Raw genomic sequence first — 16,652 nt, 5'->3', positions numbered from 1 at the left:
GTCAATCAGGGAACTTAAAGATGCAATGGAAAGTATCAGCAACAGGTTAGACCATGCAGAAGAAAGAATTTCAGAGGTAGAAGACAAAGTTTTTGAGATAACTCAGATAGTAAAAGAGGCAGAAAAGAAGAGAGAGAAAGCAGAACGTTCACTGTCAGAATTATGGGACTTTATGAAGCGTTCCAACATACGAGTTATAGGAATTCCAGAAGGGGAAGAAGAATGCCCCAGAGGAATGGAAGCCATACTAGAGAATATTATAAAAGAAAATTTCCCAAAAATCACCAAAGATTCTGACACACTGCTTTCGGAGGGATATCGGACCCCAGGTCGCCTCAGCTCTAACCGAGCTTCTCCAAGACACATTGTGATGAACCTGTCCAAAGTCAAGACAAAAGAAAAGATTCTGCAAGCTGCCAGGAGTAAGCGCCAGTTGACCTACAGGGGCAAATCCATCAGAGTGACCGCAGACTTCTCTAATGAAACTTTCCAAGCAAGAAGACAATGGTCATCTACCTTTAATCTACTTAAACAGAACAATTTCCAGCCCAGAATTCTGTACCCTGCTAAGCTAAGCTTCAAAATTGATGGAGAAATCAAATCATTTACGGATATACAAACATTGAGGAAATTCGCCACAACAAGACCAGCTCTACAGGAAATACTTCAACCTGTTCTGCACACTGACCACCACAATAGATCACCAGCAAAGTAAGAACTCAGAAATTAAAGGACAGAACCAAACCTCCACACAGATGCAAAAGATAAAACTAAGCAATGGACTCTCACCAAATAAGACAAATAGAATACTACCACACTTATCAATTATCTCAATAAATGTTAATGGCTTGAATTCCCCACTGAAGAGAAATAGATTGGTTGACTGGATTAAAAAACACAAGCCATCCATTTGCTGTCTGCAAGAAACACACCTGCCTTCAAAAGACAAATTAAAGCTCCGAGTCAAGGGTTGGAAGACAATTTTTCAGGCAAATGGAATTCAGAAGAAAAGAGGAGTTGCAATCTTATTTTCAGATACATGTGGATTTAAAGCAACTAAAGTAAAAAAAGACAAAGATGGTCACTTTATATTGGTCAAGGGAAAACTACAACAAGAAGACATTTCAATTCTAAATATCTATGCACCAAATTTAAATGTTCCCAGATTCTTGAAACAGACCTTACTCAGTCTGAGCAATATGATATCTGATAATACCATCATAACAGGGGACCTTAACACTCGTCTTACAGAGCTGGACAGATCCTCTAAACAGAAATTAAACAAAGATATAAGAGACTTAAATGAGACCCTAGAACATCTGTGCTTGATAGACGCATATAGAACACTCCATCCCAAAGATAAAGAATATACATTCTTCTCATCACCCCATGGAACATTCTCCAAAATTGATCATATCCTGGGGCACAAAACAAATATCAACAGAATCAAAAGAATTGAAATTTTACCTTGTATCTTCTCAGACCATAAGGCACTAAAGGTGGAATTCAACTCTAACAAAAATGCTCGAACCCACCCAAAGGCATGGAAACTAAACAATCTTCTGTTGAATAACAGATGGGTGAAGGAAGAAATAAAACAGGAAATCATTAACTTCCTTGAGCATAACAACAATGAAGACACAAGCTGCCAAAACCTGTGGGATACTGCAAAAGCAGTTTTGAGAGGAAAATTCATTGCTTTAGATGCCTACATTCGAAAAACAGAAAGAGAGCACATCAACAATCTCACAAGAGATCTTATGGAATTGGAAAAAGCAGAACAATCTAAGCCTAAACTCAGTAGAAGAAAAGAAATATCCAAAATCAAATCAGAGATCAATGAAATTGAAAAGAAAAGAATCATTCAGAAAATTAACGAAACAAGGAGTTGGTTTTTTGAAAAAATAAATAAAATAGATAAACCATTGGCCAGACTAACGAGGAATAGAAAAGTAAAATCTCTAGTAACCTCAATCAGAAATGATAAAGGGGAAATAACAACTGATCCCACAGAGATACAAGAGATCATCTCCGAATACTACCAGAAACTCTATGCCCAGAAATTTGACAATGTGAAAGAAATGGATCAATATTTGGAATCACACCCTCTCCCTAGACTCAGCCAGGAAGAAATAGAGCTCCTGAACAGACCAATTTCAAGCACTAAGATCAAAGAAACAATAAAAAATCTTCCAACCAAAAAATGTCCTGGTCCAGATGGCTTCACTCCAGAATTCTATCAAACCTTCAAGGAAGAGCTTATTCCTGTACTGCAGAAATTATTCCAAAAAACTGAGGAAGAAGGAATCTTCCCCAACACATTCTATGAAGCAAACATCACCCTGATACCAAAACCAGGAAAAGACCCAAACAAAAAGGAGAATTTCAGACCAATCTCACTCATGAACATAGACGCAAAAATTCTCAACAAAATCCTAGCCAATAGATTACAGCTTATCATCAAAAAAGTCATTCATCATGATCAAGTAGGCTTCATCCCAGGGATGCAAGGCTGGGTTAACATACGCAAGTCTATAAATGTTATCCACCCTATTAACAGAGGCAAAAATAAAGATCACATGATCCTCTCAATAGATGCAGAAAAAGCATTTGATAAAATCCAGCATCCTTTTCTAATTAGAACACTGAAGAGTATAGCCATAGGTGGCACATTTCTAAAACTGATTGAAGCTATCTATGACAAACCCACAGCTAATATTTTACTGAATAGAGTAAAACTGAAAGCTTTTCCTCTTAGAACTGGAACCAGACAAGGTTGTCCTCTGTCACCTTTACTATTCAACGTACTGCTGGAAGTTCTAGGCAATACAATTAGGCAAGACAAGGAAATAAAGGGAATCCAAATGGGAGCAGAGGAGGTTAAACTCTCCCTCTTTGCTGATGACATGATCTTATACTTAGAGAACCCCAAAGACTCAACCACAAGACTCCTAGAAGTCATCAAAAAATACAGTAATGTTTCAGGATATAAAATCAATGTCCACAAGTCAGTAGCCTTTGTGTACACCAATAACAGTCAAGATGAGAAGCTAATTAAGGACACAACTCCCTTCGCCATAGTCTCAAAGAAAACGAAATACCTAGAAATATACCTAACAAAGGAGGTGAAGGACCTCTATAAAGAAAACTATGAAATCCTCAGAAAGGAAATAGCAGAGGATATTAACAAATGGAAGAACATACCATGCTCATGGATGGGAAGATCAACGTTGTTAAAATGTCTATACTTCCCAAAGCAATCTACCTATTCAATGCCATTCCTATCAAAATACCAACATCGTACTTTCAAGATTTGGAAAAAATGATTCTGCGTTTTGTATGGAACTGGAAAAAAACCCGTATAGCTAAGGCAGTTCTTTGTAACAAAAACAAAGCTGAGGGCATCAGCATACCAGATTTTAGTCTGTACTACAAAGCCATAGTGCTCAAGACAGCATGGTACTGGCACAAAAACAGAGACATAGACACTTGGAATCGAATTGAAAACCAAGAAATGAAACTAACATCTTACAACCACCTAATCTTCGATAAACCAAACAAGAACTTACCTTGGGGGAAAGACTCCCTATTCAATAAATGGTTTTGGGAGAACTGGATGTCTACATGTAAAAGACTGAAACTGGACCCACACCTTTCCCCACTCACAAAAATTGATTCAAGATGGATAAAGGACTTAAACTTAAGGCATGAAACAATAAAAATCCTCCAAGAAAGCAGAGGAAAAACACTGGAAGATATTGGCCTGGGGAAAGACTTCACAAAGAAGACTGCCATGGCAATTGCAACAACAACAAAAATAAACAAATGGGACTTCATTAAACTGAAAAGCTTCTGTACAGCTAAGGAGACAATAACCAAAGCAAAGAGACAACCTACACAATGGGAAAGGATATTTGCATATTTTCAATCAGATAAAAGCTTGATAACTAGGATCTATAGAGAACTCAAATTAATCCACATGGAAAAAGCCAACAATCCCTTATATCAATGGGCAAGAGACATGAATAGAACTTTCTCTAAAGACGACAGACGAATGGCTAACAAACACATGAAAAAATGTTCATCATCTCTATATATTAGAGAAATGCAAATCAAAACAACCCTGAGATATCATCTAACCCCAGTGAGAATGGCCCACATCAGAAAATCTCAAAACTGCAGAACCTGGCGTGGATGTGGAGAGAAGGGAACACTTTTACACAGCTGGTGGGACTGCAAACTAGTACAACCTTTCTGGAAGGAAGTATGGAGAAACCTCAAAGCACTCAACCTAGACCTCCCATTTGATCCTGCAATCCCATTACTGGGCATCTACCCAGAAGGAAAGAAATCCTTTTATCATAAGGACACTTGTACTAGACTGTTTATTGCAGCTCAATTTACAATTGCCAAAATGTGGAAACAGCCTAAATGCCCACCAACCCAGGAATGGATTAACAAGCTGTGGTATATGTATACCATGGAATACTATTCAGCCATTAAAAAAAATGGAGACTTTACATCCTTCATATTAACCTGGATGGACGTGGAAGACATTATTCTTAGTAAAGCATCACAAGAATGGAGAAGCATGAATCCTATGTACTCAATTTTGATATGAGGACAATTAATGACAATTATGGTTATGGGGGGGGGAACAGAAGGAGGGAAGGAGGGAGGTGGGTGGGGCCTTGGTGTGTGTCACACTTTATGGGGGCAAGACATGATTGCAAGAGGGACTTTACCTAACAATTGCAATCAGTGTAACCTTGCTTATTGTACCGTCAATGAATCCCGAACAATAAAAAAAATAAATAAATAAATAAAAAGAAAAAGGATGCTTGCTGTCTGACACCATACATACTTATATATGTATATATTATATAAGTATTCATACACACACATATATCTGTACAAAGATGCATATATATATACATCTATGCAGTCACCCTTTGGTATCTCTGGGGGATTGGTTCCAAAACTCCCCAAGGTGACTGAAATCCACAGATACTCAAGTCCCTGATATTAAACAGCATTGGATTTGCATATAACCTATGTACATCCTGCCATATAGGTTAAATCATCTCCAGATTACTTATAATACCTAATGTAATGTAATTGCTATATAAATAGTTGTTATGCTGTATTTTTTTTTTTTTTAGTTTAAGAAATGGTTGAACTTGGAGCAGGACTTCCTGAGCACACGTCCTTTCTTTCATAGCTGTTGGTAGGATGGAGAAGAGGGAAAGGGAATAACATTTTTTTTTTTTTTTTTGCAGTTTTTGGCCGAGGCTGGGTTTGAACCCGCCACCTCCGGCATATGGGGCTGGCGTCCCACTCCTTTGAGCCACAGGCGCCACCCGTTATACTGTATTGTTGAGAAAAAATGACAAGGGTAAAAAGTCTGTATATGTTCAGTATAGACACAACCATCCACTTTTAAAAATTATTTTCGATCTGTGGTTGGTTGAGTCCACAGATTCAGAACTCACAGTTATAAAGGGCCAACTGTAGATACATACGTATGCATACATTGATCCTCAAGAACAGCACCCTGGGTACATCCTCACCTCAGGGCACTTGCACTGCTGCTCCCTCTGTCTGGAACATTCTCCTCATTTGCTACCTTTTCTCTTTCGGGTCATCACTCAGATGTCATCCTCTTGGGGAGTTATTCCCTTGATCACCCTCAAAATTACATTCCACATCCCACAGCATCCTTATCCCTTTCCCTGTCTTATGTAACTTCACAGCACTTCTAACACACTATATATTTTACGTATTTGGTGGTTTATCACCCATTTCCCCTCAACTCCAAGAACCCAGAGATTTCCATTGGTATATTTCCCTGCTCTGTCCCCTGTATCTTAAACAATGCCTGGCACATGGCAGATGCTCTTAGGTATTTGTCAAGGGAATTCATGAGCCCCTTTTACATGTTAAAAAAGTCTCACAGGGGATAGTTAGACTCAGAGCTAGTAAGTGTCAAGAAAGATTTTAATCCCAGGAATTTCTGCTTCAAGGCATTTTTATCTTCTGCTCTGACATCAGACTTCAGACATGCGCAGCGTGGCCAGAGGGTTGTTCTAACAGACTAGGTAACCATGGGGAGAATGTTTGCTGTCTGACATCAGGCGCAGATGAGCTGACTCTGTTCCAGTGGCCACGCTCTGTTTGCGGTGTTTCCATTCTACCCACAGAGGCATTTACGTCGTCAGCAACATCTGTGGTCTTCGAAATTGCTTCTTCTCTCTGCGGATCAAACACGTTCAGCTTCCTGTCTGGAAACATTGCCTCTGAGGTTTTCAAGCTACGCTTAAATTTCATCAGGCACAATGGGACTTGGGTCAGGTGTTTCATGACCCCACTGACCGTCACACACACGTCTCCTTGGCCTGTTGACTGTGCCTCCTTTCTCCAGGTGGCTCTGGCCCCAGAATAGGGTACTTGTGATTAATTACTCACATTTTGCTCATCAGTATTTCAACTGCCGTGGTCAACTTCACTTAGACCATAGGGCTTTCCACAGAAGGGATGGACTCTTGCCTTAAATCAGTGAGGGCTTTCATTAATGCTGATGCCTGCTTCCCACCCCCGCCCCTGAGTTTCTGATTCCATTGGTTTGGGCATCATAATTTTACAGATCTCCCCAGGGGATTCTAAATGTATAGCCAAGGTTGAGACTGCTGCTCAGATTGTCTGTAGAATCTCTTTCTGAGAGGAGATATAGAAAATACAGTGCAATTGGAAGCAGAAACATTTCAGAAAAAGTCATATCTCATTCCCAAATTCTCCTGTACTTTCTCACCTGACATCCTCCTAGGTCCTGAAGACATGTCCTCTTTAGTTTCATTGCAGAATTCTGATATTTCTGTTTTCTAGATGCTGTTATTATTGCAAATCGTAGCAATGCTGATGAGAAGGAGGTGCTTTCCATTCACCACACGTGCCTCAGTTTTCTCATCGGTAAAATGAGCATAATAACAGTGCTGACATTATAGAGTTGTTCAGAATTTCGTGAGCTAATATATGTGCAATGGTAGTTAAATGCCTGGCACATAGGCATGCGTGGATTAGCTGCTATTTTTGTTATTAGGTACCTTACTTATCGTATGCTTCCTCCAAGGCCTTTTGGCTTTGTTTTTTTCTGTATTTATTTTTTCTTTTCTTTTTTTTTTTAATTTGCAATGCTTTTATTATGAATATGGTTGAACATCTTTTCCTTTTTATTATTATTTTTTTATTAGTGTTAGATCATAGCTGTGTACATTAATGTGACCACGGGGCACCATGTACTGGTTTTATAAATAGTTCGACACATTTTCATCACACTGGTTCACATAGCCTTCCTGGCATTTTCTTAGTTATTGTGTTAAGACAATCATATTCTGCAGTCACTAAGTTTCACATGTACCCTTGTAAGATGCACCGCAGGTGTAATCTCACCAATCACCCTCCCTCTTCCCACCTTCCCCCCTCCCTCCCCTCCCTCGCCCCTTTCCCCATATTCTTATGAAACTAATTTATGGCTTTCATAGGAAAGCTATAAGCCTTTTGGCTTTGTACAGGACCTTTGGCTTTGCTGTGTCTCTGGAACCCTCCCAAGGTATCATAAAGAAAGCCTCATCCCCATAAATAAATCTCGGGGGCGGAAAAAAAAAAAAAGAAAGCCTCATCCCAGGTGTCTTTAAATTTGAAAGGGATCATCACAAATCTGGGGCCCCCTGCTAAGAATTTCCTGCTTGGGCACTGGCGGCCTTCCCTGATTCTGGGCTAGCTTTCTGGGCTAGGCACACACAGTGGTGTCTATCTTGGGGGTGGCTGTAGGTGGCTTGCGTGCTCAGGAGCCTCAGGCCAGCTCTGAGGCACAGCTTTGTGCTTCCAGGAAAGACTAGAGCATCCCTCTGCTGGCCCCACACTCAGTTCTCTCCTCTTCTTGCTGAGGGCCTGAAAGTGGGTACCAAAGTGGCCATAGGGAGGAGCCCAGTATTGGCAGCACCTGTGTGCACAGGTTCCAAGGACTGTGGGCTGGCACAGCCAAGTTCTTAAGTCTCACCATAGACGCAAAGATCTCTTGGAACCAGCTTTAGGAAATTGGTGGTAGGAACCCAGGGTGCAGGACACAGACCAGGATACAATCAACCGCAGCTTTCCATGGCTGGAAGTGACTGAAGCGAGAGTTCCTGGCCAGCAGAGAAATACATACAGCAAAGTGAGGCGGACACTACAATCACTAGCTGTCCGACCTTTGTTTCCTTATCATCCTGTGTCGTGAGGAAACTAAGAACAATAGCTGCCCTCACCTGGAGAGCCTGGCAGAATAACACACACCTGGACCCTGCACAGACTGGGTGGTACAGACAGCAACTCTGCACTCCTGAAACTGTTGGCCTGGCAGAGCAGACAAAATATGAAACAAGAGCTGTGATATGGTATGGTGAGTTTCATGCCAGGGACATACAAGTAGTTGTGGCCAAAAGTCCCAGAGACTCAACTTCACATTGAACTTCCATGGCGGCGCCTTCCCTGAGCTGTACCTGGAGGCTGTCAGACCTTTGTTTCCTTATCATCCTGTGTTGTGAGGAAACTGAGAACACTGTGCTTGCCATGCGCCAGGCCTGGTGTGGCTGTCCTGGCCTGGCAGACAGGAATCAAGTCATCTTGGTACTGCTATGTCTCTAGGGTGCAGGAAATTACGTGGCTTTAGCAAATGCTCTGCATTTCTCAAGTCTGTGAATGAATAAATGAATGAATTCCAGTGTGGCACAGTGATGGGAAGCTCATGTGGCAGTTAGATGGCAGGTTCAGGGCATAAGGTGGCTGACAAAGTAAGCTGAAGCCTGAGCCCTGGAAATTGTCAGGATGGGTGTTTGTTTCAGGGACCAGGATAGGCACAGGCATGGTAGCCAAAGTCTCTGGTTTAGGATTCCTGAGTGATTTGGGGCTGAGGTGGGGGATTGATCAGGGACTTAGGGCAGAGCTGGCCTTTGGGTGGGGAACTGGCCCAGTGGCTGTGCCATGTGCCAGGCCTGGTGTGGCTGGCAGTGGGGGCAGGGCAGACCATGTAATGGACAAGACATACAATCTATTCAAGAGACAGCTAGTCAGTGAGGAAATTCCTCTGTCAGTAGAGTATTTCTGAGGCGGATGCAGAATCCTCAGGCTTTAGCTATAGATCACATCATGTTTTCAAACACATTTCCCTGTGTCGACAATTTCACTTATTCTGCAGCATGTGGCTGATTCAAGAACCATAATTCCTGCCAATGAGACTCGGGTGGTATCGTTTGGGTTCTTAAATTGAATTTGTGTACTTCAGCTAAATGGCCATCTCTTAGTTTAGGAGGGAGACAATTTGAAGATGCTCCATCAGCACAGCCACGATGGCAGATGAGAACCCTGAGTCTCACAGAGGCCCCTCCAGCAGAGCCGACTGTACACCTGGCAGGCCCCATCCGCACCTGCTGTGATGTCATCCTGAGTAGCCTTCTGCTCTGGGGACATCAGGTAAGTGCCTGAGGTGCTGGTGTGCTGGGATGGCAGGAAGACAGAGTCCCAAAATTTAGGGTCACATCTTGTACCTGGGACAGCTGCCTCCAGGGCTCCCCTAACCACAGCAAAGGGGAGCAGCACTGTGACGCCCAGGTCAGCCTCCCAGGGACCTTGGCTATCTGTGTGGGGCAGGGCACCTGCAAGGGCAGGAGCCTTTGTGAGGTCACGAGAGAGGACAGGTATAGACTAGATGCAAGGATGGGATTATTATAGGTGTACAAGGGAACATGGGGTACCTTGAGATGTCCCTGCAGCTGACACGCGTTTTTCTGTGTCCTAGAGTTTTTAAGATGAGACCAAACCGCCAGATTCCTACAGAATCCATAGCTCAATGTCATCAAGGTTGAGGATCTATACTTTTGTAATAGCATGTTGAATAGAACTTCATGTGTTTTATTTTTTAATTGTTTTTTATTTTTTAAATTAAATCATAGCTGTGTACATTAATGCAATCATGGGGTACCATGCGCTGGTTTTATATACAATTTGAAATATTTTCATCATACTGGTTAACATAGCCTTTCTGGCTTTTTCTTAGTTATTGTGTTAAAACATTTATATTCTACATTTAGTAAGTTTCACATGTAGGTGTGGTCCCACTGATCACCCTCCCTCACCCATCCTCCGCCCTTCCCTCCCCTCCCTTTCCCTTTTCATATGTTTTCTTGAAATTGGAAAAACCAGAGTTGGCATTTATAGGTGCCATATACCGCCACATTTATAAATGGGCCAACCTACTCTGTTCACGCAGGATACCACTTCAACACTAGGAGTCTGCAGAAGCAGGAGGTAAGCGGTCTTTGGGGCCGTGGATGGTTAACGTAGAGGCAGAGTGCTGTGACTTTTCTCTTTCCATTGGAGGAGGAGAGAAGGGGTGGTCTATTCTCTGCCTTCAGCTAAGTGAAGGGACTTGACGAAAGTGGTGGTGCTCTAGCTAAGGGCCAGGCTGTATTGCAGGAAAAGTGAGGGGAAGAGTAGAGAAAGAGGGCAGAGTGGGGATGGAAACGGGGAAGCCCTCCCTCCCTTGCGTGGCATGGCAAGAGGCAGGAGGTCCCCTGGGCCAAGAGGGAGCAGGAGAGGCAGTGGGGCTGGAGTTCTCTTCCCAACACTTGGCCAAGGGACTGTGCGTGTGTCACACAGGCAGGAGCAGAGGGGGATCAAAACAGGTCCCACGCCTGCCTCTCGGAGGGCATTGAGTCCAGGAAGGTGAAGAGCAGTGTGAGCGAGAAAATGTGTCCCTTCCCTCACATTTCCCCCAGGCCCCAACTCACTGGGGAGGAAGGAGGGAGGAGGGAGAGAGGAGGAGCAGAGAAGGACTAGCCGGACTCCCCTTCACACTGCAGGTGTCAGGAGCCAGGGTGGATGTGAGATGGTGCTTTAAACCAGACCACTTAAGACTGGATTTAAAAAACTCATAGCCCAGAGTGACCAAGTGGCTCTAGCTTCTGACCAAGATATCATTAAGAAATTAAAAAGGTACATTCAACAGGGCAGGGTTGAGGGCAGTACTTAGAGAAAAATGTAACCATTTCATTGAATTAAAATTACAAACATGAGGAACTGTATTGAAGGGTCGTGACATTAGGAAGGTTGAGAACCACTGGGCTAGTAGTTCAGGGGAGGAGAGGCTAGCCAGGCCTAGGGAAGGCTGTGGGGGGAGCAGGCTTGCCTAGGAGCATCGGAGTAGTTAATGGGGCTTCCAGGTACCCTCTAGGAAAATGTGTTCAGAACCAGAGGCTGGAGCCAAGACCAGGCCAAACTTGTGAAGTTCTGGAATGTTGGTCACTGCCTCAGCTTTCTCTCTGCCCCACCTGTTCTGTCGGCCTCTCTAATCAAGAGTGATAGTCTCCTTGAGGGGGAAGGGGCTGTGGGCTTATGTTTGGCAAAGTGAGAAAGGACCAGAGTGCATGTGCCCCTCTGCAGCTGGGCTTTCCAGGAGGGGCACCCAGCTTAGAAAGGGTGCCCCACGTCAGCTTGCTGGCCTGGAACTGGCCATGGCTGGAGCGGCAGAGTTAGGCACCCCTTTGACTCTGGAGTAACCACGATGATCTGATGAGGACAACAGTAGTTATAATTTATGGAGCTCCAGATACTAATCCACACCACTCTCTGCTGGGGCTCCTATTATTATTTCCATTTTGTGGGGGAAGACAACCACCCAGAGAGGCTAGACACTGTCAGAGTCCAGGGAGCACACGTCTGTTCTTTCTGTGTACCTCTTTCTTGCTCTCTCCTCCTCATTACCCGTTACTGCCCCACCCATCTCCCCTGTGACCTTGATTGAAAACCTGGGATACACCCTTCAACATTTTTCTCCATGTACACAGTTTACTTACTTGGCCAGAAAGGGATTGTATTAGGTCATTAAATATGAAATGTCTGAGTTTGAATCAAAAGTGTAGTTTATTATATCTCAAACAAGAAGCCGTACAATTAATCAAAGTCTACCCCTAAATTATCAACATAGGTTTACTATCTCTTTTTTTTTTTTTGCAGTTTTTGGCTGGGGCTAGGTTTGAACCCGCCTCCTCCGGCGTATGGGGCTGGTGCCCTACTCCTTTGAGCCACAGGCACCACACTAGTTTTGCTATCTTAGTGGTAGCTTGTTTATACACATGGCAAAGCAGGCTGGAGAGCGAGTGGCAATGAAATCATGGAAGGTATTTTCCCCAGCTTGTTGAGAATTGAGTATTGTTCTTTGTAAGAGGTGGTCCGATCCTGGAAGAAGGGGTCATCAATTGGTGCAAGTCTGATGAATAAGGTGTATGAGAAAGTTTCCAAGTTCAGTTTCTATAGTTTGAGCAGTGTTGTTTGTGTGACATGTGGTCGAGAATTGTCTTGCAAGAGATTTGGCCAATCATAGCTGCGTGTTGACCAATCATAGCTGCTTCATTCCAAGCATCCTCATCATTTCATCCAGTTGATTGCAGCAGACATCCACTGTCATCAATTGCCCAGGTTTCATGAAGCTGTAGTGGATAATACTAGTGCTTGACCACCAAGCAGATGCCATTAGCTTTTTTTTTTGATGAATGCTTGTTTTTTGACCATTTTGTGGCACTTCATCATTGGCAGCCAACCTTTGTGCCAAATGCTTGTGATTCTCATAATCTGTTTTTTTTAATCACACATAGAAATCCGGTGTAGGAATGGTTCACCTTTATGTTGCAACAGCAAAGAAAGGCAAGCTTTGAGACAATTTCCATTCTGATGCTCATATAATTCATTCGGAACCCATCTATCCAGCTCCTTTACCTTGCCAATTTGTTTCAAATTGTCCAATATTGTTGGGCTAGTAATATCAAACCTTGCTGCTAATTCACGTGTGGGTTGAGATGGATTCACTTCCACTCCAGCCTTCAGGTTGTTATTATGCACATTGGTCTCAAGTGGCCTATGTGGCTGTCACCTTTTCAAGATTAAAATCAGTAGAATGGAACGTCTCAAACCAGTCATGTACCGTGCGTTCATTAGCACCTTCCTAAGCACTTATTGATATTTCAGGCTATCTGCCCTGCATTGGTTCTGTAACACAACTCATATTTGAAAGTAATTTTTGACTTACCCACAGTTTCATAAAATTGCTCTAAATTTTTTTTGAAAGATAATTATAAGCCAAAACATGTCTTTGAAAGACTGGGTATGTACCTTCACAATAAAATTCAAACAAGAAGTGTCAATGTGAAGTGAAGGAGATATCAATTATCAAGCTTAATATTTAAGGAAATTGGATATCTCATACTTAATAACCTAATATTAATATACACATTTTGTGTTTCTTTCTCAAAAACATTTCACAGAAACCCTCCAAATCAGTTGGATTGCTTATTTTCAGATATTATTTCATAGCAGAGCTATATCACAAAATTTCCCCCATTCCTTCCTGCTGGGTATTCCCTTTCCTTTCCTTCCTTTCCTTTTTCCTTTTTTTAATCTTCTTTTTATATTTTTTTGAAACAGAGTGTCACTCTGATGCTCTGCATAGAGTGGTGCTGTGGCATCATAGCTCATAGCAACCTCAACCTCTTGGGCTCAAGCAATCCTCCTGTCTCAGCCTCTCTACAGGCACCCACCACAACATTGGGCTAACTTTTCTATTTTTGTAGAGACGGCGTCTCACTCTTGCTCAGACTGGTCTCAAACTCCTGAGCTCAGGTGATCCTCCTGCCTTGGCCTCCCAGAGTGCTAGGATTACAGGTGTGAGCCATCACGCATGGCCTGGTTGTTTTTTTTTTTTTTTTGTCACTAAAACAATGCAGCAATAAGTATTCTTTTTTTTTTTTTAGAGCTTAATTATATTGATTTTTATTTAATTTTTAAAAATTATTTATTTATTTAATTAAATCATAGCTGTGTACAATAATGCAATCATGAGGTACAATGTGCTGGTTCCATATACAGTCTGAAATATTTTCACCAAACTGGTTAACGTAGCCTTCATGGCATTTTCTTAATTATTGTGTTCAAACCCTTAGACTCTACACTTAGTAAACTTCACCTGCACCCTTCCAAGATGCACCCTAGATGTGGTTTTTATTTACTTCTTTCTTGTTTTAGGTTAATTTGAGGGTACAAAGAATTAGGTTACAATGTTTGCATTTGTTAGTTAGATCCCTCTTATAATTATGTCCTGCTGCCAAAAGCTGTGCCGTACACTAACATTGTGCGCATCAAGTGGGAGCAAACCCATCCCCCTCTCTCCTGCCCACTTCTCGCTCCCTATGTGTCCCAGTAGACCAGAATTTTAATCTCTAGGGAAGAGATTTCCAAATTTGAAGTTTTGGTTAGTTTTACTTATGATCGATATTGTCAAATTGGTTTCTAAAAAGGCTATGGCAATTCCCATTTCCACCAGCGATGTATGAGTGGGGCATCTGCACTGGCAGCAGGTAGTAGACTCTTTAATTTTGTGAGTCTGATGCGTATAAAGTGTTATCCTATTGCTTAGTTTGATTAGCAGTTTCTTGACCATGAAGGAGTCCTAGCATCTTTTGGTATCCTTGCGCCATTCGGATTCCTCTTCTGGTTTTTTTGCCTATATCTTAACTTGACCATTTGCTTTTGGGCTGAGTTTCTTCTTAAGAATGTATTATTTTGTAGATATTCCTTTATTTGCTACCTGTATTACAAATACTTTTTTCCAAATCTATTTTTTTGCCTATGGGTTTTGATGATAGTGCTTTTTATCGTATAAAAGTTTTAAAATTTTGTACTTCAAGAAAGTCTTTATAGTTTTTTTTTAAGACAGTCTCTCCAATACCTTGATTCCGTCTCTAAGTACTCTCTTCTATGGCATTTATTTATTTTATTAAAAGTCTTTAATTGATTTTGAAATTTTTTTATAGAATATGAGTTCAAATTATTAATTTTTCAGGTGGATAGTCAGTTGTGCCAGTAGCACTTACTAAGCATAACATTCGTTTCTCCCTCAATTGAAGTACGATCTTTGTCAGATGTTTAAATTCTTACATCTATGGTAGAATCTATTTCTGGATTCTCTATTCTGTTCTGTTCCATTGATCTATTTGTCTGTTGCTACTCCACTGACAGTATGTGTGTGTGTTTCATGATAATTTGATTACTGTGGCTTTATGGATTAATTCCAACGTTTGTAGTGTTTCCGAGTTGAGAATGATGTTTGCTGGTGGTTTTTGGTAATTAGACTTTTCTATTTATGTAGTTTCCTATTCCTTTTGTTTCTCCTCCTTTTTCTCTTTCTTCCTTTTCTTTCTTAAAGTCTTTATTGGGAAGATGTCTCAAATTTTATTAAATGATTTTTTTTAGCATTATATGTTTATCCTTTAATATTTTGGTATAGTAGATGACTGTGATAGATTTCCTTACATTGGACCTACTTTTCGTTCCTCAAATAATGCCTTCTTTGTCATAGTGAATGTTTTTTGATACATTAGTTTTTATTCACTAATATTGACAATATCTGTGTTTACTGTATTTATATTCATCCATAAGACTGGTCTCTAGCATGATTCTTTGTGTACTGTCTTGACTTTTAGTATTACTGTTATATACCTTTCATAAGATGAACTGGTTATTGTCCTCACTTTTGAATGTGGTTTGAAATATTTTTAACATCAGAAATTATCTATTTTTCAAGGGTTGACCGAACTCAGGTGTTCAAACCTGGTTTTAGCTCTTTGTAATGGAAGTTCTTCAAAACCCTTCTAATTTTTCCAAGTTGTCACTTAGATAATTTGTATTTGAGGTCAATTTAGATAATTTGTATTTTGCTGAAAAATTGTCCACTCTCTCTAGGTTTTTGAAAGTATCATCACCTAGTTCTATGCATTGTCTCTCATGCTTTTTTTTGATCCGAGCTCTTGATGACTACCCAGACTACTATCCCTCTGAGACTCAAAGAATTTAACTGTCCTCACAGCTGTCAAATGTCTGATGAAAGCAATTAAAGGACAATGCTTTGGTCTTTCACAGAGGATTGCTTTATATGTATGGATTAGGGTGCCATGAAGAGCTGAGAAAGTCAACAAGGGCAGAGACCTGAATTCTCCTGCACATAGGGAAGAGGTGACAAGCGAGGGCCCACGTCTGTCCTCCCCAGCCGCCAGACCCACAAAGAGGTTCTGGGTCCAGGACTCAGGGATGAGCTAGGCAAGGGGTCTCTCCATTGAAGAGAAGAGGTCAACATGTACATCTGCAAAAAACCTTCTGACTCATGAATGGGTTTCATTACGGCCTTTGCTCCCTCCCACGAAGACCAACATGGGAGATAAAAAATTATACAAGAGTCAGCTCAGACACGTTTAGTTCTTCCTCAAATGACAATTCTCATTATGTCATAGAGACACTGGTTAACTCCGCAGGGTAACAGATGGGGCATATGAGCTTAGCCATGCTTAAAATTTTATGAAGATCCATTAGCTTCGTATGAGGAAACCGCAGATGCTATTGATATAGTTTGATGAGTTAAAAACAAATAAGTAAAGACTTTTTTTCTCTCTTGAGGCGATTAACCCTGAGGCACAACCTGTATTTTATATATATATTTTGTCCCCCAGGGCCTGCTTCTATTAAATGCTGAGAAACAATGTCTCAGAGAGATTAGGTTTATTTGTAGTGGGGTA

This window comes from Nycticebus coucang, chromosome 14, assembly GCF_027406575.1.
Source record: "Nycticebus coucang isolate mNycCou1 chromosome 14, mNycCou1.pri, whole genome shotgun sequence".
NCBI classification, from domain to species: Eukaryota; Metazoa; Chordata; class Mammalia; order Primates; family Lorisidae; genus Nycticebus; species Nycticebus coucang.
This window is presented reverse-complemented; position numbering follows the sequence as displayed.